A 24251-nucleotide genomic window follows, 5' to 3' on the forward strand; every position below is an offset into this window, starting at 1 on the left:
CTCCGAGTGTCTTTCAATTAGCACTAATCACCATACCGCAGACAAGATGTCATCATTAAAAACAGCGCTGGAAAAGATCCTGACAACAACAGGAGGATGACTACCAACTTTAGAGGTTTGGAAGCTTGTCTTAAGGGTAGAGAAAAAGGTAAAATAGCTATGCTAAAAAAAATTCCCAAACCACCATCATTTCTTTATAGGAGTTCAACTCTTAAACCCACTATTATTATCTTATTTTGAAACTCTCTTTTTCTGTCTGTGATGTATTACTAAAAATGTGGTCTTTATCTGCTTTGTCTGCAGCCTAATGGATTAATGGTATGTCAGAGAACTTAATTCCTTCCAGATGGGCAAACTTCTTACAGGTTAGTTTGAAACACACTTCCTAGTTTTACCTTTTCCCATTCATAATAATTGATAGTATTGTAAAAAAAATAAGCACTTCCTCAAACCAGTTGCTTGCATTTTATCAAAATTTAAAATTCATATTTTATTTTTCTTTGGGGTGTATATGAAAATTACTTTTGGTCCAGTATTGAATGGTAAGCTTAATTTTGCTCTTAAATTACCAAGTTTTTTTAATCTAATTTTTCCAGCATTATTCAAAGGCAGGTAAAATAATAAACTTCAAATATGACCCACTTATCTGTCTTACATATCAATCCAAACCAGAGTATGTATATTAAATGATTTTGAAAGCTTATAACTTTATACTTTCTTTAAAACACATGCATATTTAAACTTTTCCCTTAATTCCTAACATGATGGGGATACCTACTCTATTGGCATTGCTAGACTGTATTCTGGAAAGTGAGGATTCATTATTCAAATGCCAAGTCAAGCAGCAAGAACTTGATATATTTTATTCACAAATCTAACAAAATTGTTGAACAAAAATCATTCAAATCACAGAATGTGTTAGGTTATCAATAAATAGATGAAAAAAATATCTTTGCATGAAGGATGTGTTTATGTTTTCCAGCTTCTCGGGCAATACAGCTCTGGTCTAGAGAGCCTTTAATAAAACCTCCGTGCTTCTGGTTTTGTAGGATCTACAGCTTAAATTGGAATAATTGAAAAATCTTCCTCCAAAAGATGTATGAGGATTGTTTTTTCTTTCCATTTCTTTTTTTTTTTTTTTTAATTTCAGATGTGTGAAACCTTTTCTTCCTGACATCGGATTGAACATTTACTTAAAGATATGGATGAGTCCTATATGGAAAAAAAAGTTGATTGCCTGATTAATGGACTTCATTCACTGAGTCTTTCACTTCCTCATGTGACCAGTGAATGAAATAGGGTGTAGTTGGGGCACCCCAAGCCAACAAAGCAAAGAAAAAGTGGCTGAGGGTGCATAAAGGACTAGGAGGAGACAGTACTCCTGGAGAAAAAGGCAAGAAGCAGCTTAGAAAAAAATTTTGAATTGCTTTCAAATGCTTGATATTTTAACTGGCTGGCAAGAAGCAAATTTTGAGAAGCACGCCCCACCACCCTTCTCCTGCACTCTTAACAGAACACTAGCAGAAAAATGGGGAAAATATAACCATTGGGCCTAAAGAAATCTTAGTAGGTTACTCCAGATGAAAACTGGATAATTACTCAGTCTTTTTAAGAAGAGCTTAAAATTTAAAAGTCTGTTATTTTGGAACTCTAATTTTAACACTAACTTTGGAATAAAGCCAACAGTTGCGCTGTTGCATTTCCCCCCCATGCATATATTAATTAAGGTGTGTTTAACTCCCATCCCCAAGACCTACTCCCTCCATTGTGAAATTAGTATTAATCTTCCTACAAAGCAGAAGATATTTCTGTGCTTTCAGCATGATGAAGGGAATTGACATGACTGATAGCAATCAGTTATTCACCCCTGGGTGAGAGAGCTAGTAAAAGAGTGGCAAGTTAATGAAGAATTAGGTGTTAGTTCTGAGATCCAGGAAAGATTTCTTCAGAGATTATTTAAACATGTTAGATCTTTCCTCTGGCAACAAAATCACCACCTGAGTTGAAGGGACATCAGCAAGGAGACTAAATCACATTTTCCACCTGCCAACTTTTCACTCAATGGCTCCCATCAAGTCAGCACAAAAATATGCCACTGCACAAGGATGTTGTTCGGTTTCTAAAATAAATAAACGTGCAATCAACTGTCTCCATCGTATGAAATACTGCAGACTGAAATCTCCTCACCTGCTCGTGCAAGCAGTGTTTTACTCTGAGGACAGCAGGTCCTCCAAGATGAGGAGGATGGAGGTTTTGTGGCAGCCCAGCTGTGGCTTCCAGCTCCTCTCATATTGCTGGTGCTGGACTGAGGTCTCAGGTTAAGGCCATGGATGGGGATTTCTCCCACCTAGTGTCTCTCATACCTCTTAAGCTTACTTTGGCTCTGTACACAGTTTTCCAAACATAGGTATGAGATGAAGTCATCTTCTTCAACAGTAGTAGATGTTTTCAAAAGGAGATTCTCACCCCAGGAGCCTCATGTTTGGTGCGTACAGTTCAAGAAGCCAAACCTGAAGTCCCCAAAAAGGTGGTCTCTTAGAAATGTTGACTTACATGGTCTGTAGGCTCTTATCCTGTCTTAAATCAAGACAAAAGCTTACCTAGGTTTTACTCTATCTCACATTGAAACATGAACAAAGACTAAGGTCCAGAAACCTGGCAAGGAACAGAACAACTTCTAAAAATAAAGACTTGGATACCTCCTAGTGCCTGAGATCCTGGTGTTAACAAGTCCAGCATACTGTTTCAGCTTCTAGGAGACAGTTCCTATCGCAGAATCATAGAATGGTTTGTGTTGGAAGGGACCTTAAACATCATCTTCTTCCAACCCCCCTGCAATGGGCAGGGATTCCTTCCACTATTCTCTACCTAAACAAAGAGGTGTAAATTCCAAGAGCCAAATTCCCAGAGTTTGAGATCCAACCAGAAGATAGACAAACAGAAAATAATCTCTCGAGACACTTGACATAACATAATGTATGAGCATGGGAGCAAAATTCTTCCCTCTTTGGCATATGGTTTTATGCATCAGCAAGAAAAAATAAAAAAGGAGGGGACTATTTTCAATGACTCATACAGAATTTCTCATAGCTAAGGGCTACCTTGTTGCCTTGTGCCTCTCAGGCCTTCTTTAAGGCCTTGCACGAAACAGCTCTTCTGTGGAGCATGAATAGAAAAATGTTATGTTAGTCTTGGCAGTTACACCACCTTTGGCAACAAATCAGCAGCCCTCCCTTTGCATTTGACACATTCGCTATACATGCCAGCCATGAGATATTACAAAGTGAATAGAAGCATAAGGTTTTATCACCCATTTCCCTAATCTTCCTTTATTAGAACAAATCCCTGAATTCTCAGGGATTAGGGTCAGGCAAGGTCTGTTGAGCTCTCAGCCACACTGTTGTTGCTCTTTACACTAGGGCGTAGAATATTGAATAAAAAGAAATTATTTGCACCCAAATCAGAGATTAGCCATTAAATGGCTCAAAGTACCATATGCCAAATACACTTTAGTGCCTGGTGAACAGTTCCTGTGGGTGCTGCCCTTGGAACAGGCAAGTCACTGTCCTGACTCCCCTGGAGTCCACAAGCTTTCGATCGAATCACAGAATCATAGAATCATATGGGGTTGGAAGGGACCTCTGGAGATCATCTAGTCCAACCCCCTACTGGAGCAGGTCTACCTACAGCACGTTGCACAGGATCTTGTCCAGGCGGGTTTTGAATGCCTCCAGAGAAGGAGATTCCACCACCTCCCTGGACAGCCTCTGCCAGGGCTCTACCACTCTCACAGGAAAGAAGTTCCTCCTCATGTTTAGGTGGAACTTCTTATACTCAAGTTTGTGCCCATTTCCTCTTGTCCTGTCACTGGGCACCACTGAGAAAAGACAAGCCCCATCCTCCTGACACCCTCCCTTTAAGTATTTGTACACATTACTTAGATATCCCCTAAGCCTTCTCTTCTCAAGACTAAAAAGACCCAAGTCCCTCAGCCTCTCCTCGTAGGAGAGATGCTCCAGGCCCTTAATCATCTTTGTAGCCCTTTGCTGTACCCTCTCCAGCAGTCCCCTGGCCTTCTTGAATTGGGAAGCCCAAAACTGGACACAGTGCTCCAGATGGGGCCTCACCAGGGCAGAGTAGAGGGGCAGGATGACCTCCCTCAACCTGCTGGCTGTGCTCTTCTTGATGCACCCCAGGATGCCTTTGGCCTTCTTGGCCACAAGGGCACATTGCTGGCTCATGGTCATCCTGTTGTCCACAAGAACTCCCAGATCTTTTTCCTCAGAGCTGCTCTCCAGCAGGTCAGCCCCCAACCTGTCCTGGTGCAGGGGATTTAAGCAGGAAGAAGCAAAAGGAGAGAGAGCAAGCAGGGAACTCTGCAAGAAGTAAAAGGAGAGAGAGCAAGCAGGGAACTCTGCTTTGGACCTTCTTCATCATGCCTGAATTTTGTGAAGTTCATTAAAGAAATGAGGTTTGAGGGTTTGGTTGTGGGTTTTTTTCTTTTCTCTTCATAAACCACAAAGATATGCAATTAGCAGTTGGCTAGGCAGTCACTGCCCACAGTTAGGGTCTTCTCTACAGACAACATTGTCTGCATGACACTCACTCAAATACAGCTTTGTTTAAATTCTCAATTCATCTCTGTGCAGTTGGTTAGTTAATTGTGTTTTGCAAGTGGCAATTTGCAGTTGGAGACAGCACGCTTTTTCCTAAACAGAAGTCACCTAACCTCAAGGCACTGTATTCAACTCTAGTATATTCAGCCTGTACCATCTATTCTCAGAGAATAGTCTTGATTATTTCAAGCTTGCTTTATAGAGGTTCCAGGTTTGCTGAACCAGAAATTTCTCCTCAGGAAAATAGACCATGTAGCAGCACAGGCTTGGAATGCAAAAACCAGAGGAAATATCTTATGCCCAGCAGCCACACAAAACAACCCACTTTTTAAATGCTCATTACCCATGAATCTTGTCACATTTTAACTTTGAGAGCCATGTGGGGATGTAAGTATGACAGGTATTCCCAAATGGAGGACACAGTAAGACCAGAGTGTGACAGTCTGCCCAAAGAGGTCTACAGACCTACAGGTTGGGTATTTGTCTGAAAACAAAAGGATGAAATTGTAGGAGGTCTGAGGAGCAGCTTCATGGGCATATTCTGTGCACGTTGGCCCATGGGAGAAAGTGAGTATGCCACAGCCAACCTGAGTATGTCAGAGCCAATTGGTCCAAGTGGAGAACATAACTATTTTAACTCTATTACATATAGACCATGCTAAAAATGAAACACCTGTGCTGAAAGGAGGCTTTCCATGGCACAGAATAGAAACCAGATAAGCCTTGAAATTCTGTTATCCAAAGCATTACTTCTCCCTTACTCATGCTATGGACTAAAGAGGGCTTTTAGCAATCAGCTCTGATGTCTTCACTTCCCTCTTCTCATGTGATGTGCCATCATCTCCCTCTTGCCAAAAAACCCACCTATCTAACCTCAGGTCCCAGTTCCTAAAAATGCAGCAACGTTCAATGGAAATGGGGCAGAAATCCAGAGTCTCCCTCTCGTAACTGAGTGACCTTATCACTAGCATATGAGGTCATGTTTACACATTTTATCTCCCTCTTCTGAAGAACATTTAACAACGCTATCAAAAGGGCAGCTTCAGTGATGAAGCTCATGCAATAGAGAGTGGCAGTTACGATATGCAGCAGAGTATAGGAGACTCTCCCAGGAGGGCATTGGAGTTGAGTCTCCCACATCCTTGGTGAGTGTCCTAAACTCTAATTTTACCAAATAAGAAGCTGGGGTTGGAGCTTCAGTGAACAAAATGTAGGTGAAAATTTAGGCCCCTTTAGAGAGCAGCAGGAGATGAACCAGAGTGGTAATGGCTGAAGTTTTAGACCTAGGAACTTCCAGGTGATATTTAGCACATATGCTGGGGGAGCTGATTGCCCAATTTATTTATTTGTAGGTATTGAGGGGGGTGATGTTGGGTATGCAGGTGCTTCAGCTTTTTTTCTGTGAAGTGAATACTCTACACAGCTGTTTCCCAGATGCCTTGCTAAATTCCAATAGATGTTTAAGAAAAAATGCAGAAAAAGGAGTGTGAGGCACTCAAATGCTTAGCAATGGGTGGAAGAACAGGAAGAATAAAGGCAATTGAGGAATAGGTGCTCCTATTTATGTTTGGATTGGTGAGGGTGATAGACAATCCATGTTCTCTCAGCCCCTCATCTAGAATAGATGGACATGGAGGAGAGGCAGGGGAAGGAAGTCACACATCAATTCTTCTCTGCTATTGGCTGAATATGCAAGTGGGCATAAAGGTATCATGACAGGTGCCAGTTTTATTCTCAATCCTTGAAGAAGGGTTTGTGGGTAGAGCACATGATTCACTCTTGGGAGGAGCAAAGGGAGGAGGAAGGAAGAATCACTTTCACACTTGAGATGCCTGTAACCAGAGATGGTTACACATGTCTCTGCTGGGAACATCATGCCCTCCCTCAGTGCAGAATCTCAACATTCAGCAGTCTAAGTCATCATTGCTCATTAGGTGTTTTCTTCTTTCACTGCTTGCTTTCTGTACCCTCTAGCATGCATTCGGTGGAGCAGTTCTCCCTTGTGAACTAGGGATCTGCCTCTATAAAACAGGGTAGGTTTCTTAAGGTAGCCCTGCAATAAAAAAGTGTTTATCACATAGTTCTGAAATTTCTCATGGGTCTCTGATGAATTTACCTGCCTTCTGCTCACTAACCCGTCTCCCTTGGGCTGCTCTCATCATGCCAGACCTCTGAGGAGTTTCCTGCAGCTGCCGCTTTTGAAAAAAGAAAGAAATCACCTACTGCTAAAATGTTCTCTCCTTCTGCCTCTCAGTGTGAAACCCTCCCAAAATGGAGCAATGACAATTCACCACGTGTTGATAACTGGTACAAAAAATGATCTGACAGAGCTCAAAACAAGAACTATTTCAGTAAAGAAGAGGGCAGAATGAAACACTTTATTTGCTTCCAGTCCTGGGCATACCCAAGAAGTTAGTTCTTAAAACTGAAATATGTTTAGCTCTGTAACCTATGGGGTTTTTTGGCTTTTACTGAACTCCAGATATCTGACTTCATAAAAGTTAAAGTTTATAAACTCTATAAAACCTTGCGTTTATAAGGTTAGTGATGCAACTAAAAGAAGCAATTATAATGTAAGAAATCAAATTACATTACGATGTGTAGATGAATTTAATATTTGACAACATTTCTAAACTGCATTTTGCTAGTAAATATTCAAGTAAATACAGAATATGTGTTGATAAAACAAAGTATAAACGACTATTGCCCTTTTTTTGAAATTTTCTGATTAATTTTCTGATTAATAACTAGTTTGTGTGACAGCTGTCTCCAACTAATCAGAACAATCTTTCTTATAGACAATCATACCAATTGTCTTTTCACAGATAAGTAACAATTATAAGACTTGAACATCAAAACAAACTCTTTCTTCAATGTCAGTGCATAAAATTAACATAATATGGATCATAGCCTACCACCAAATTCCCATTTTCATTAAGATTTTATATTACATTCCAAAATTTTATTTTTATCATATTTGGTTAAGCATCGTGTTGACATTCAACGAAGCACGACACCTGAAGGCATTTATTCATATTAATATTGTGAACCCATATTGGTGACCTCCATGGAAGAAAATAGGCAGTTCCTCTAAGCAATGATTTGTACAACTGACATGGTTGTCATCGGGATTTTGGTCTTTTATGACACAATGATTTAACTTGAGAGGTCTCACGCCTCTCATACTGTCACTGTCTTCAAAGAAAAATTTACACTGGCTGTGCCAAAGAAAGGAGATAACGTAGAGAACAGGCCAGTTTCAAGGAGACCTGGCTTCACAAAGAAAAGAAAGCACATGTTGAGGCTACTGTGATGAAAAGTTTTCCTTGTGTACTATGTCCTGCTTTGAGTGCTATGAGCACTGAGGTGACATCTACAATTGCGGATTTTTAATCCAACTAAAAACTTGCTGGTTTTCAGCAACTGAAGATCAACAACGGGCTAGAAGAATTCTCTTTGATGTCTTCATTTCTTGCCCAATGTCTTCTTGCCTGATGTACTCACAGAACAGCAACAGAAAAATGACTTCGACACAAGAAGCGCTATATTGGGATTTGGGGACCACACTGTTGCTTCGGAATTAATATATTGTTCTCTGTATCTCTCAGACTGCACTGCACCAGCAGCAGGACTGAAATTAAGAAAGCAATACACCAGCTACTTGCTTTGTAGCTTTTACTTGTGCTAGTTACAACAAAGAAGCTGACCCATAATTTTCAGTTGACGCTCATATGTATGAGTCCTGGATTTGAGTAGCACTCTTCGCTTCAAAAAAGCCACTTCGGGACAGAGAGGTAGCAAATACATGTTTGCAAACAACATACTGCAGAAGGTATTAATTCTTTAAATTGCAGAATATTGGCCATAATTCTCTGATGATTTTTTGTATTGTTCTAGTAGGATGCCCAGGCTGTGTTTCACATTAACTGTGCAACCTAGTGGATAGCTGATAGTCATGTGGCTACTACCTCGAATGTGGGTTGGTACAAGATGTTATTGTTTTGCAGCCTTAGCCTCTTCAAGGTATGAGGGTGGCTTAAAATGTTTTCCTTTGTAAAACACATTGGTAGAGCTCAAGAGAGCACTTTAAGCACCTGAGGAACAGATCCACTTAGTGGAAGCATAGATTGCACTGAACTAAAACTAGTGATAGGAATAGTAAAATGCACATGTGCCTAAATGTATGTAAAAGAAATTTGGGACACATACATAGAGTAAAACTTAAACAATGCTACGCACAGCTCTACTATATTCATTATAAGATGGCTGGCAAATGTTGGTTAAAAATCACAGCTCCCTGTTATCCATCTAGGAATCATTACACAACATCTAGGGATGAATCTGACACCTCTTTAATAGTAGATATCAGCATTCTGTTCTTTGGACCCTTTGCTGTGCAAAAGAATATCTATGATGCATATAGTAGATATTATATAATATCTATGAATATCTATCTATAGAATAACTATTTTCTGGAGTTTATTTTGTTTCCTCTTCTGTTCTGCCTTTTCTACTAAAACTGGAAAACATTAAATAAAATTTAGTTAGAATTTGAATCTGAATTAACATACAGATTTTCTGCCTAGATATAAACTTGTTTGCTTTCATCTGCTGATGACTTCTAGCCTAGTCTACTTTCTGCCTGTTCTAAATCAGTCAAAATGGTGATCTCTGCTTTCCTGGTAACCTTTTCAATCCTCTACCTGCTAGAAAGCTTCTATTTACATAGCAAAACTTAAATTTTTGTCTCTCCATACACAGTAATTAGAAATAGACTCCAAGATAATAGTTCTTGAAACCTGGTGTTAACATGACAAGCACAATAACCTTAAAAATGGACACAAAGGCTAGACAAGAGATTACGTGATTTTAGGAGCTTCATGAAATGTTGCTATTTGCTGTAACATTGTGCATTTAAATAGCACAAGCAATTAGATTCTTAAATGGCATTGGTAACTAAAATTAATATTAAAGATGCACTATATTCAGTGATATTCAATTTGCAAGGGTAGCTATTAACAACAGTGCACATATTTGTCAGTGAAAACCACATCTATGTTGAAAAGACACAGAATGAGAGAAAAACCACAATTAAAAGAAATTCCAGCCCAAATGATCAGGGTGTGTCACTTTTCCCTGTGTTTTCTCTGCTTCATTATATAGCAATGTGGAAAGGTTCATAGAAATCTCACCCATTTTGGAATTATAAACTAAAGGGAGACTGATGAGGCTGATGTTTGAGGATAGGAGCAGGAAAAAAATACAGCATTTTTGAAATGCAGATCAATTAACATTATAAGAACTCGATCTCCTACCCTGTTAAACATTTGTATCTTGAAATAATATGCAAACTATTTGCACAAACTTTCATTCTCGTTCCCTCTGGTTTCTACAGGCTTTGTACAGTTTACAAATAATTTGCAAATAATATAACTAATTTACAGCTTTGTATCATTACAGGACAGCATCAGTAAAGTTTTAAGAAAATTAGCAGCTGATTCCCATGCACAAGAGGTCTTTATCTTGTTGCAAGTAGTAAAGACGAAAAAGCAGTGGAAAGAAGTTCTTAAGACAAAACAAGAAGCTCTATCTAAATTTTTTACGGGACTTCCGTTACACCAATGGGCTGAAAAAATACCACTACCCCAAGAATCCACCTCTCCACATATGCACTCCTGCTCTCTTCTAAAATACCCTTGAAAACAGCACTCCTCAGACTCTGACCAGGATCTAGGTTTTGCAGCCAGGACTCATTCCCATTTCTAACCTTTGCTGTTAACAGTCCCCATAAGAATTTTATTGATTAAATCTTCACTGGTATAAGACAAAGGCCCCCATAAGAATTCATTTTCTTAAAATCAGTTGATGGAATTCAACCAACAGGAGCACACATGTCTTAGAAAGTCCTGTCTGGTGCCCTTGCAGCCTTTGATGCAGCTTACCTCCTTACCAAGGTCTGACAGGAGACCTTTGCTTCATCTTGGGGAACAGAAGGCATTTTGAGCAGACACAGTGCCTCCACAGCCTGAAAGACATCTGCTGTATGTTCAGATAGTCTTCTAAAATCTCTCTTCTATACGTTTCCTCACCCATGCGCAAATTAATCTCCATCAACTCTAGAGGTACTACCTAGTGCAGACTCTGTTCAAGGTACCAGAAATATCAGCAGTGGTGGTAGGCCCACACCTCTTTGAAAATACAAAGAAAGATGCAATTCATAAAGTAATTTTGCTGCTCATTTACCAATTTTAATCCTGACAAGAGTTATTCAAACCATTAATTTAAATATCATTATCATTGTTCAAATATATTACCAACTCAGTAGTTCTTTGGAACATGAAATGAACAAATGGAAAATTTCCTTCTGAAAAAGTACAGGTTGTAAAGCTGGTGTGGTCATTTCTGATTTATTCCTTCCAAATTGTCCATGAAAAAAGAGGTTTCAGGAGATAATTTAGAATCACACCACTACTTAGCCACCTTGTTGGGATATCTCTGTGACTGTTTCTGCCTCTAATTAATGAGTTATGGCACTTTGAACTTATGAAAGCAAGTCTCTTAGGCTACATGAGAAGAATTCATGCCTAATACTGTAATGCTGAGGAGCATTATGGGAATGAGGTAAATCACAGTAAGTCATTTCAATCATAGTCTGAATGTCCACATGAGCATAAAACATAAAACGTTGAGCTTACAGCCCCACTGGAAACATTTCTTGCCTTTGCCATCCTCTTCTTTAAAGCATATTTCATCTGGCATTACCAAAATAAGATGAAAGGTAAAAGTGATGCTGATTATCGTGCCACGAACAGAATATAACCAAACATACAGAATTAAATTCCCATTTTAGATAGACATGTCCATCCTGGATCCATTTATCAAAAGTAAATCTCTAGGAAACCAGCAGAATTAAATTAATGTCACCCACTTTATAGGCACTGGCTGATATCCAGAGTGCTAAAATGGCAATGTAGAATTTTAAAGGCACAGGCATATTGTTTATATGCACTGGCTGAAATCCAAAATGGTTACAGTAAGTAGGAGAATAAAACATTAGTAACAGGGCCCTGTACTCCTCACTTTAGACTAGCAAGTAAAACACCATAGCTGAAAATAGGTAATAATTATGAAACATAGGCACATAAACCTCCAGGCATAGATCCTTCATGATCCTGAGCACTCACTCCGGAGGAGAAAGAGGCATAGACACACTCTGACAGTCTCATAAATGGACTGAAACAACACTGGTTGGGTTCCCCTCCATGCAGTGTGATTCTCAGATGAGAAGGGTATTGATGGCTTTTCAAGGTTTCTGTGCTGGATTGTATTTTATTTTACAAAATTAGAGGCTGAGCATGTTAGTCAATTCTCGGTGGGAGCCGGGAGATGCCACATCTCAGCAAGGCAGCAACTCTGATAGTTGACCTTTGTGAGAAATGGGCTTAGGAAAAATATCCCCGCAGTCTGCAGGGTCTGGAAAAACCTTTCTGCAGCCCAATGAAGAGCTTTTTGAGATCTTTTATGTCTCCCCAGCCTTCTTCCTAATGTAATAGAAATGTAGCAAGGGCATGGACTTCATCTGATAATTTCAAAATTTCTGTTTTAGAGAAGTCCCCAGATGCAAGGCTTCCTTCTGTCTCATGGCTATGCAGTGCTGACAGTGCATACTAAAAGCAGCATGGGTAACCTAGGCTGCTCTCCAAAGGTGGGGAAGACATGTCATAAGACATGTCAAGATTCTTGAGATCCGTATCTGCATCTTAAAGAGGTCATTCCAAACTCCAGCTGAGTGCATAACTCACAGAAATTACATTGATTTTGCAGTCGTTAATTTATTTTTCATACTTATTTGCCATTGGAAATTATTCCCCAGAAGCTTAATAATAGATTTGGCCCAGAGGAACTGAATCAACATCCCATGGAAAATGTTGAGAGATTGGAAAACAAGTTCATATTGATTCACAATAAACAAAACAATACAGAAAAACCCAGGCATTGCTCACAGGACAGGAATTCTAAGATATTCCATTTTGGGAGTTTGGTGGCTTGCTTGCAGACCAGCTTGAAAGCATTATCGTTTCTGCTTTCTTGTCTTTTTTATTTTTTAAAATTTCTTTACAGGAAGAAAACAGCAATAATTTCAAATAAAATAAAAAATGGCAAAAAAGAAAGGCAACCTTTCATGTCCCATTGTCTGTGAACCCACTTGCTTTGTCTTCTTGATCCTCAGCCATTTTTCTACCTTCACGATTGTGCTTAGCTCCTCTAGAGGTAGCCTTGAAGTCTTTGCTTTTCTTCAATGAAAATGAGATAAATGGACCAGAGGTTTCAAGGTAGGCTGCTGGGGAGATATAATTTTGATTTTCTGAAGAGAAAACTGCAATATTCCAGTAAAATTGTAATTTTCTCATATATGATGTAAGTTGTCAAAACCAGAGCTTTTTCATCAGGAATATAACCCTCCAATGAGTCTGTTTCATTCCAACGAGTCTAGAGAAGGTCTGCAATCAGCTTCTGGCCATCAGATGACTTAGAGACAATTCACTACCAAAATCTGACATGTAAATCTCAAACTCTGCAGATTTATTTAGACATTATAGAAGATGAATAAACGAAAATATCTCTGAGAACTGTCTGAACACTACCAATCCTTTTGTATATTCATTTCAAAAGCTGCAATTCATTTGTGTACACACAAGTATCTGGTGCAATTTCACACTTGAGGATATCTAAGACATTGATGTGAGCTAGACAGAAATGACACAGGACTCGTGGAAAGCCTACCCCTTCCGAAGCAACAGCTCCAGACAAACAGGATATCAAAGGACAGCTCAGATGATGTTAGATGCTGATGTTTAGACAGCTGAATACCACCCTAAACCTGCTTTCTATATATAGCCTTTAAGATTTGCTTTTCCAAGTATATCTACGCACAAGTGTATTTATGAGAATCTTGCCCAAAAGTAAACCTAGCTTAAATAAATTCCAGCTCATTGACTTGGAACCAAGATGATGATTTTTTTTAAAAAAAACAATTTCTTCTGTAAACTGCTACCTTTAACACGGGTCTTCAGAGACATGTTGGTACCCAGACAGGCTTTTCAGAAGAGCAGTAATAGCCAGTTTAACAGAGCAATTGCTTAATGTGCTGCAGAGGGGAGTTTGTACCTGCATTTGTATGTATGGAAGGGAGAAGTCACTCTCTTTTGGCAGTGTCAAGAGGAATAAAGGCTTACTTTTGTTCCTAAAGAAAGCATATCTGACTGACTGCGAACATGGTACAGCAGCATTGAGCTAAGGGGATGGATCGAATCCTCAATGATCACTTTTCAGAACAGAGACAGACTTTTACTGTCACTTGTTACTACTAATAGGATCACAGGGTATTGCTGAAGAGTACAGCCTCTGAAAGCTGTGACAGTGTATCAATCATTTGACGAATTTCGTACTATTATCTCTCAATAACAAAGGCAGTAATACCAGACCAAGACCTGGGCTTTTAAAAACAACACTCAGACTGTGTTGCAAAAACTGGTTTGGAAGTCTTACAGAGTTTTACACTACTATAAAATCAAATATGTGCCCACTGTTTTACACTGCTGTAAAAAGATTGTGGTCATGTTTTCTCCATTTAAATAACCATTTTTCCTTACGCAAATAAGATGATTTTTTCTTTCAGGGGAAAATATAATGAAGAGAGATTTAATAACACACAGATATAAGAATGTACAATTTTACCATTTTAAAGAAATGGATAAAGAGGAGGTATTGTGAGACAATAAGAGAAGATTCCTGCATTTCACTGGAATGATGTTAGGAAAGTAGTTCTTCAGAAACATGCAGTATCCTGGGGCGAGAGCTGTTTGTGATACATCTGTGATGACAGCGGTTTGTTAGAGGCTCATATTATAGGGAAATGTTCCAACACGCAGAAGACTTTAAGGCTTTAACGATATGAAAAGGATGACAATGGCTCGACAGAGCAGAAATCCTAGGGGGAACCACAGTCAAGGTTGAAGATATTCAGGGTATGGCCTAAGCAGTCAGTTCACCTCCTATCCTGCTTGAGAGAGAGCACATTTATGTAAACAGATTGGTATAAAGTCATTGCAGGGGCTCTTTGTTTTTTTTATTACAGCTCCCACTTCAAAGCTGCTCTGCTTAACATCACTGCAAACCTCCTCAGAGCAGCTCAGCATAACACTGCTGTTCCCTGTCGACCCATGGCAACAGGGGTGTTCAGTTCAGCTCCTGCCAGAGCAATTGGACCAGCTTGTTCTCCTCTTCGTGGCAACTCCTCGTGCTACCATCCTTTCAGCATTTTATAGCACTGCCATCGCTTGTCTTCCAGCCTGTGTTGTGCCCCAAAATGCAGGTGTCTCTGCTCCTTCCCCTGCGTATGTCACTGCAGCTGCTCCATCTGGGAGCCTAACAGGCCATCTCCACCTAGAGCATCTCCCTTGCAGTAACAGTGCAGTGTCACCACCACCACGCTCTTTGTGGCAATAGCTCAGCGTCCACTTAGGTCCCCTGGCCTCCAGGGAAACCCCGCTTTTTCCCCACTCCATGTGCACTGCCACAGTCTGACAACTCATGGTCCTTTTCCATCCATCTGATGCTACTATGGAAAAGGCAGATTCAGAGGTGTTCTGCAAACCTCTCAACCATATCTTCTTGTCTGAGTCAGAGGTAAAATATACCCTCGAAAACAAAATAGGACCTTTCTTGGCTCCAGTGGAGCTCCTGCCTTGGCTAAGATAGGTTCACTTCCTCCACTGTGGCAGCTCTGGTGTGTTAACTGGTACATGTGAATGCTCTGACATGCTGCTCACATCTTATCCTTGCCTGTCAGCTTCCTGGCTGTGTAAAACTAACAGGAACAGACTCCCTGAGTCCACTCAGGATGCAAAGTATGAAGCTCCATCAAAAGAGCTGGGAGACATTTTCTGCACTAGAGATTACCATGATGAGAGAACATGTGGATTGGTAATTACACGAGTGGACAGAGAAAGAAGATAAGCACTGGAAGGAAAAAGAGATTTTAGCAATTGGACTTTTTGTGTTCATTATTGTTCGCTTAATTTAAACTATTAATGAATTTGAGACAATGAAATTTCCTTCAACTTTTAGCAGAATTTGTCCCCTTTAGTCAAAGCATGAAATCACATAATGTGTATCTCTAAAGATCCCCAGAAAGGAAGATAAAATTTGACATGGCCTTCTTGAGGTTTTAGACTGAAAGAGAAAGGGGAAAAATAGGAAAGACTTCCATGCTATCACACCTAGCCTCTTTCAATGAGTGTCTTCAAAATTTGACATGGTCTTCTTGAGGTTCTAGACTGAAAGAGAAAAATAGGAAAGAATTCCATGCCATCACACCTAGCCTCTTTCAATGAGTGTCTTTGTACTTTAAAAAGAAGCAAACACATAAAAAAATACATGCACACAGGTCCAAAAATTTCAAAGACCATTTACAAACAGCTTTTTAAAATACTAAGGAGAGGTCCTTTCTTTGGGGGTAAACTTTGGGGGTTTGCTGCATATCTTCAAGAGAAGTTATGCATTGGTTCACTCTGGTTTCTACAGTCACATGAATATGTTTCTTCTTCCTGATCTGGCATTTACAAGAAGAGACCATAGATGAAATCAGAGAACATTACAAACACCACCCATGCTGATGTAAAAGCATGATCCTAGTAGGTGTGAGATGAACTAATTATTCTGTGATGTGAGAAGCCGAACAAAGTTTCAGTCTAACACACGGGTGGTGCAAATTCTGCTTAAAGAAAGGAAGTAAAAGCTACCAAAGAATACGATGTGCATCTGTTCATCCTGCTACCCAGCAAGTTGTATGACAGTGCTAGGGAATGCTAGACCTCTTACTGTCTTTTCTTAGGGACTTTAAAAACTACCTCTAATGCCATAACCAATACCCACAGAGCTTTCAGTTTAACTCAAACTGTGATGAATGAGCTTCAATATGAAACAAACCCAGACTCATTTTTACAGCTTCTGTAAGGAGGAACATGCAAAAGAAACACTTGGTGAGTTGCTGCTCTCTACTGGGGAAAGGATGTAAGAAAGACAAACCAACAAGAAGCACATGGCACATAAATTATTTAGTTTTATCAGTTCCCTATATTACAAGTTATTCCAGTCTTATCCAGGAACTGATTTATTAATTTTAAAGTAATTTTGACAGTGACTTCCTGAGTTAAACCTGTGTAAGTAATTTCATGCATGTCATATATGTGTACATACCTATCCTAAATTGTCAATAGATTAGTTTGTCAGAAATTTATCTCTTTTCCCTCCCTCTCCCAAACACACATATCACCATATTATCTCATAGGTCATGTAAAACACATCATTTCTATTAAGAAACTGTCTGATTTTCCTTAGGCTAACATATTCAGATTTTACCAAATCATCCAAAACCGGACATGGGGTATGTGGCACAGGGTATATTGTACATACCTATCTTAAAGTGTCAACAGATTAGTTTGCCAGAAATTTATCTCTTTTCCCTCCCTCTCCCAAACACACATATCACCATATTATCTCATAGGTCATGTAAAACACATCATTTCTATTAAGAAACTGTCTGATTTTCCTTAGGCTAACATATTCAGATTTAACCAAATCATCCAAAACCGGACATGGGGTATGTGGCACAGGGTATAATGACTAACACTAGGGCACAGTGATGATGACAGAAGAAACAATTAGGAAACAAATAGGCTGACAGGGTGATCCCAATGTGTATGATTACCTTTGGGAACATGCTTGAGCACAGGTTTGAAGGGACTAGCAAAAGCAGAAGGTGGGATTACAGAATAGCAATCTAATTGCCTAGTTAATGCGCTTTGGTTGGAGCAAGAAACACTTTGTTCTCATTAATGGCCATTGATAGAGCTAATGGGACAGCATAGAGATCAGTGCCCCAGAAGAGAGAGTCATGAAAGATTTATCTTGCTAAGAGATAGTGTTACTAATCCCCTCTCTCCATACAGCCCCTTGTCCAGTTCTCAGAGATACACCTGGCTGTGGCTGTCACTAACTGCTAGGCTAATTTTTCCCACAGTGAAGACCTCACACAACTGTGACACTCTAATTTTGGTAAGCAGAAGACTTGTGGTTACAGAAAATAAGCTTGTTTGGGATAATCTGAAGCTATAAAGCTGGCCAGCAGAAAAAAAGGAAGAGGATCATAACACTTTATTCACAGCCAAATACAAAATCCATTCTATCTTTCTTTCTTTTTTCTTTTTCAATTTTCTTTCTCCCACCTGCCATCCCTCCTCCCCTGAATTTTCCTGTAATAGCTTTCTCAAACACCTTAGTACCTCACAAGAGCATAAATGCTTACAAATACACATTAAAAAAAAAATAATAATCCAGCCTGGAGTTTCAGTTTTGGTTTCAACAGATTGACTGAAACATTTCTCTCTGCACGAGCCACAAAGGATGTTTTTTACACCAGTACATGCAGATAAACTTAAGGTGACTCCAACTGCTCTAACCTCAGAATTGGAAGTTGGAGGAGACTAAAGAAAAAATATCTAATTCAGCTCAGGTGTCCAAAGATGTCCAAAGATTGTTGCCTTGGAACTATTGATAAACTGATCAAGAATCTGATGAAGAAATCAGAGCGCAGATGATGTTTTGGCAGGCATTTGCTACAGACCACCTGCTTAAGAAGAGAAAGCAGATGAAATGCTCTTCAGGCAGGCAGAAAAGTCTTGCAGTCACGGGCTCTGATACTCTCTGGGGACATCAACCATATCAACATCTTTTGAAAATGGAAAAGGGCTGAATGCAAGCAGCCCAAGTGATTTCTGGAGTGTGTTGAAGACAATTCCATGATGTAGGTGATTCATGACATGACTAGGGAATAAGCTATGTAGGACCTACTCCTCATGAAATAGCAAGAATTGGTTGAGGATGTGAAGGCCAAGGGAAGCCTCGGCTGCAGTCATCATAAAATGGTGGAGTTTAAAATCCTGACAGAAGTGATTAAGACAAACAGTAGTATCACAGTCTTGGACTTCAGGAGAGAAGCTTTTGGTTTGTTCAGGAACCTTCCTGTGGGAGGGAAAAGGGCCCAAAGGAGCTTCAAGGAATTTTCAGGGACTACCTCTCCAAAGCACAACAACACTACATTCAGTTGTGTAAATATTCAAGCAAACGTGGCAGAAGGCCAGTGTGAGTACACCAGGAACATCTACCTGTGCTCAAACACAAAAAACAAGTGTAGAGGTGACACCAGCAGAGATGGACTAACTAGGAGGAATACAGAGGAACTGCCTGAGCATGCAGGGATGGTGTAAGAAAACCAAAAGCTCAGCTAGAGCTGAAATAAGCAAGGATATGAAGAGCAACAGGAAGGGCATCTGTAAGTACGGTGTCAGCAAAATGAAGGCTAAGGACAAAGCCAGCCCACTGCTCAGTAACCTTGGGGTTATTGACCAAAAAAAAGGAAAAAGCTGCGATAGTCAATACACTTTTTGGTTGTGTTCTCACTGGTAAGATCTGCCTTCAGGTCCCCCAGATCTCTAAATTTACTTACCTTAATCTTTGCCAGCAAAATGAAGGCTAAGGATAAAGCCAGCCCACTGCTCAATAACCTTGGGGACCTAGTGACAAAAAAAATGGAAAAAGCAGAGATAGTCAATACACTTTTTGCTTGTTTTTTCACTGGTAAGATCTGCCTTCAGTTCTCCCAGATCTCTAAATTTACTTACCTTAATCTTGGGGAACATAACATTATCCACAGTACAGGAAGATAGAGTTAGGGAGCATTTAAGCCAGTTGAACATACTTATGTTCATGGGATTAGTTGGTAAGCATGTGACAGTGCTGAGGGAACTCTGAAGAGTCACTATGAGGCTGTTCTGTAACACCTTCAAAAGCTCAGGGCAATCAGCTCAAGTTCCTTATGACTGAAGAGAGGCCAACGTCACACCCGTCTTTAAGGAGGGCCAGAAGTAAGATCGAGGACCTACAGAAGAAACAGCTTAACCTCAGTCCTTGGGATGGTTAACAAGCAAATTCTCCTGGAAGCTGCTTCCAGGCACATGAAGGACAAGAAGGGAATTGAGAGGAGACATTTTCAATTTAACAAGGGTAAATCGCGCCTGACCAACCTGATTGCTTTCTCCAATGAGATGACTGACTGTGTGGATAAGGGGAGGGTGGTGAATCCCTTCTGGGATGGTTTAGCCAAGCACAACTATCACTATGTGAATATGCCAAAACTACTGCCAGCATTAAGCAAGGAATCCAGCAGAAATGCACAAAACATTGAGGATTTACCTGCTCAGGACACCACCAGCTCATGGGACTGTGCTCCACTACATAGTGTCATGCTGAGGGGCATCTGTAGAGATAAACAAATGGCCTTTAATAAGAATATATCAAAGGAAACAACAGGCAAGTATTTAACAAGATGCACGTGAATGAATGCATGCACACACGTGTATAGAATTTTCTATATTCTGGTATCTTTACATAACTGCTAGCAAAACTTTTAAGGATACAACAGCATAAATGAAGAAGTGACTGTGCACACCTGCAAGAAGGCACATCCACATATTTTTAAAGATTTAGGGTGAATTCCGTCTCCATTACAGCCAGAGTCCCTCAGGTTCCCCTTTCAGGTGCCTGTGAATCACTTTGTTGTAAAATCAGCACAGATACTTTGGGTCAAACCTGGTCAGATGTTGTTTTGAAAAAGAACTGCAAAGAAGGCAGAATAGCTCCTGCCACTCTTCATCTCCCTGGTGGAGTCTGGTTAAAGCCCCCGTTGAGAAGTTCCCATTTCCTCTCAGATCTATGAAAAGGTGGATATGAATAGAGAGGAAGAGGAGGCTAAGGTTCTGCCGTGGTCTTTCTTTGCTGATTAGCCAGGCTCATTTAGGAAGTAAGCATAGTGTGATGCACCTTATGCAAGGATAATGTGACTGCCACACCACTGTACAGCATCTGCAAACCTCCAAGCAATGCTCTGGTAGATTCATGGGTAGTTTGGCTGCCATACAGCCATACCCTATCCTCTCCAATGCAAGAGCAAAGGCCAACACTTCAGCCCAGGAAAGCAGCCAGTCACTTGGCAAAGAAATGAAATTCATAATACCAGTAATAATACAGCAGATCTGGAAGGGTGAAAAGAGCGTGGCACTCACAGGAGACAGCTGGGGAGGATTCTAGCATATATTCCGTGGGTTTTTGGAAGGGTGAAAAGAGGATGGCACTCACAGGAGACAGGGAGGATTCTAGCATATATTCCGTGGGTTTTTTATGTTGACCTGTCACTCTAATTGAGAACAGGCTTACTTTGAAGTCCTTGGCTGACCTTAGCTCTCCACAAATTTTTACCTGGGAGGGAGAAAGACAGAACTGCTTGTGCCCTCTTCTTTCTCCTGGTGAAGAAAACACCTTTCTTCCACTAAATGCAGTCAGCTAGCTTCATGAAGGGTGAGATTTGAGAACCCTTACAGGCATGACTTGACCCATCCTTGGCTTGGTCAACCTTAAATGTTGCTACAATGCAACACAGAGAGGGAATAATCTCTAAGAGAGCTCTACCCTAATCTTTTCAGGTCAAGCACTGGTTCTTTGAAATGAACCTAGTAGGACCTAACAGCCCATGCTGCCCTGTAGAGACAGCATTCAGGGAAACCTTGCCCTCTGCCATTCCACAAGCAGCAGCAGAGCAGATTTACAGCACCTGCTCACTCCATGGCCAACTAACAGCACCTACCCTCAGAATGGCAAAGTATCTTTGGGAGTTTGGCATAAAGTAAATATTAACAGTCTCCCCATCTTCCTTGTCTTTATTACTACAGGGAAAAGAGCAGCAGCACAGAAGTGAAGAAAATCACAGCTCATGGAATTCCTGATATTTTGATACTGCACACAGGCATCTTTTTTTTTTTTTTTTTTTTTTTTTTTTTTTTTTCCAGTAGGACAGAAGTAGTTGAAGAACTTTCTAATGTTATAGTTACCTCATACTATGACAAGCATTAGACATTTCTCAGGCAACACCCTAAGCAGGTTCCTGCTTTTCTTCTGGACTTGGTGAAGAGAAATGGTGATTTCTTACTATGCTTCACTCATATGTGGCATGCAGGATGATGGAGAGCTCTAGCCTGAACACATCACATGTTTGTGAATCCCCATGTTATGGGTCTCCTGACACATAAATCACCTGTGGGCCAGATGCAGTTTAGTTACATGAGAGAAGCAAAATCTGGGGCCAATATTTTTAGGACTCTGGAATAAATCTGAGTGCAGATTGGTTATTAACATGGACTGCAAGCTGCTCTATCTAGAGGAATGATCTTCACTTAACCCTTTTTTTTTTTTTCCAGAGCTTTTATACAGCTCAGACATTAAAAAAAAAATAATCATACCATTCCCGAAGTGAGGCATACCAGTTACAAGAGCAATAGAGGCTAACTAAAACCTACTTTATGGAAGTGCTTTTGAATTGAAATACTTATCTGACGTGTTATGTTAAGTAACAACAGTGCACACACCTGGCTTGTGGGTGGGTATGTGCATGAATTCCCCTCCTTGGAAATGTATTAGAACACTGTCAAGGTTGTAAGGTCAAACATTTAAAAGACAGAAAATGACAAAAATGAGTACTGTAATTCAGCTCCTTTGAGATTGAAATGTGATAAATTCTGGAACTGAGTGATCCTAGTCCTTTTTTATCTTTTCCTTTTAAAACATCTAACTCTCCCTCTCAGTAGTCAAAGTGGTTGGGCTGGTCTGTACTCATTTACAGCCATTCTCCTCATTCATTTCTCCTCATTCTGCCTCAGGACACGCTTATTCAAATCCTGCTCTGAAGAAAAAAGGCTTAATTTCCCCATGGGATTTCCCATAAGTAGCCAGTGTAAATCATCTGCCCAAGTCCTTCAGGCCCACAGTGAGGGAAGATGAAGACATGTTTGACTGTCTTGTAGTTCTTGCTTGCTCGACAGCACCTTGCCTGCTTCATGAACAGGAATGACGTTATCCCCAAAAAACATGCTTTACCAACAGTGACAAGAAACCCAGAGACGTTAAAATAAAAAGTATCACTCATGTGACAGCCCAGTTTGAAGGCCCCAGTTTTTCAGAGTTCTTAGGAACATTACTATGCTTTGTATCTAATACTCCGTTTCTGATATTTCAGTTGCAGCCATGAGGATTCAGAGCTCCTGCAAGCCCGAAGCCAGGATGCAAAGCCACTGACTGTGACACCCAGTGCTGGATATGATTTAAGGCTGTGCCCTGAAAAACGGTGCTGTTGTAAAGCTCCTCAGATCCACCCATCACATTGACAGCAGCCACTGGGATTCCATCCTGAGTTTCACATTTGGGAAAGGGGAGCAGAGTCCATGTCTGTGTACTACCATGTAACACACATCACATCTGCTCTAAAATTGACAAGCGAATAAAAAGGAAACATCACCGTATGGCATTTTAGTGACACTCGCGTGAGTCACCTTAGTACAATCTCAGTTCCTGGAGCTCATGGAGTAGATGACAGCTGCAACAGTTTAACGTTTCCAGTGTAGACCATCACATTTTGCCAGTAAGCTGCAGAACTGTGTGTTGGCAGGGCTCCTGGGTGCTCTTCCAGTTCTAGCAGGGAGTATTTTTTTGGCTTCAACTCCTCTTGCAACTAGATCTTGTCCACTTGTTGCCTTTAGGTTCTTTTCTTCTTTTCCAGATACTTCTGACTTCATGATTTGCCTCCACTTTCTTCCTTATCATGCCTGCCCTATCTCTCCTGCTAAATCCTCGTTCTTGTCAGGCATTTACCCCAATAGTCACCAAATTTACCCCTAGCTCTCCTAATTCTGTAATCCACAGCTTTCCGTGGGCACTAAGGAAATTAGTGAATTTGTGGTTCTGATCCCTGCATGAAAAATTGTTTCTGTGTTTTAGAGGAAAGAATCCTTTAATAAAATCCAGTAACTGCCTTAGAAATCACCTGTAACTTAAGCAACATCACATGAGTAGCTACTGTACAACCACAGAAGGAATAAATAAAGCAGTTTATTAGTTCAATTCAGATTCACGGACAAGATTAGCATTATGTACAAGGACATAAAATCTTGTTCCCTCTGATATTTCTACCAACTTGTGAGACAGGGATTTTCCCTGTAGTCTCCACTTTTAAGTTACCAAAGGCAAAAATCTTTAAGTTAGGAGTCGTTAAATGCCAGACTCCAAGAATTAATCAAACTGTGCTCCTGCCTTCTGGGCTGTTTTCCTTGTAAAATCTGAGGTTCGTACACATTATGCAATCTCACAAGTCGAGTATATATTCCCATTTTATTCTGTGTAGAAATTCCCAGTAAATTCTACTCATTTTGGAACAATTACTTTAAGAGAAAAATGCTTTTCTTTAAAAAGTGGGATACACACTGCCATTATAAAGTACTGGGACAGACCCAGCTCCACAAGACACGTACTTATTCTTAATCATTGTCCCCCTTGCAGTGAAAGTTTTACTCAACTTTCCTTTTAGAAAGAATAGGAAAGGTAAATCTAATTGTCCTGAACTTCAAAAACGGCTGTTTTAAGTCCTCAAGTCACAACTCCCCACTTCTTTTGTTTATGCAATATTAATGC

Source organism: Calidris pugnax, unplaced genomic scaffold, assembly GCF_001431845.1.
Source record: "Calidris pugnax isolate Ruff unplaced genomic scaffold, ASM143184v1 scaffold47, whole genome shotgun sequence".
In the NCBI taxonomy this organism is placed as follows: domain Eukaryota; kingdom Metazoa; phylum Chordata; class Aves; order Charadriiformes; family Scolopacidae; genus Calidris; species Calidris pugnax.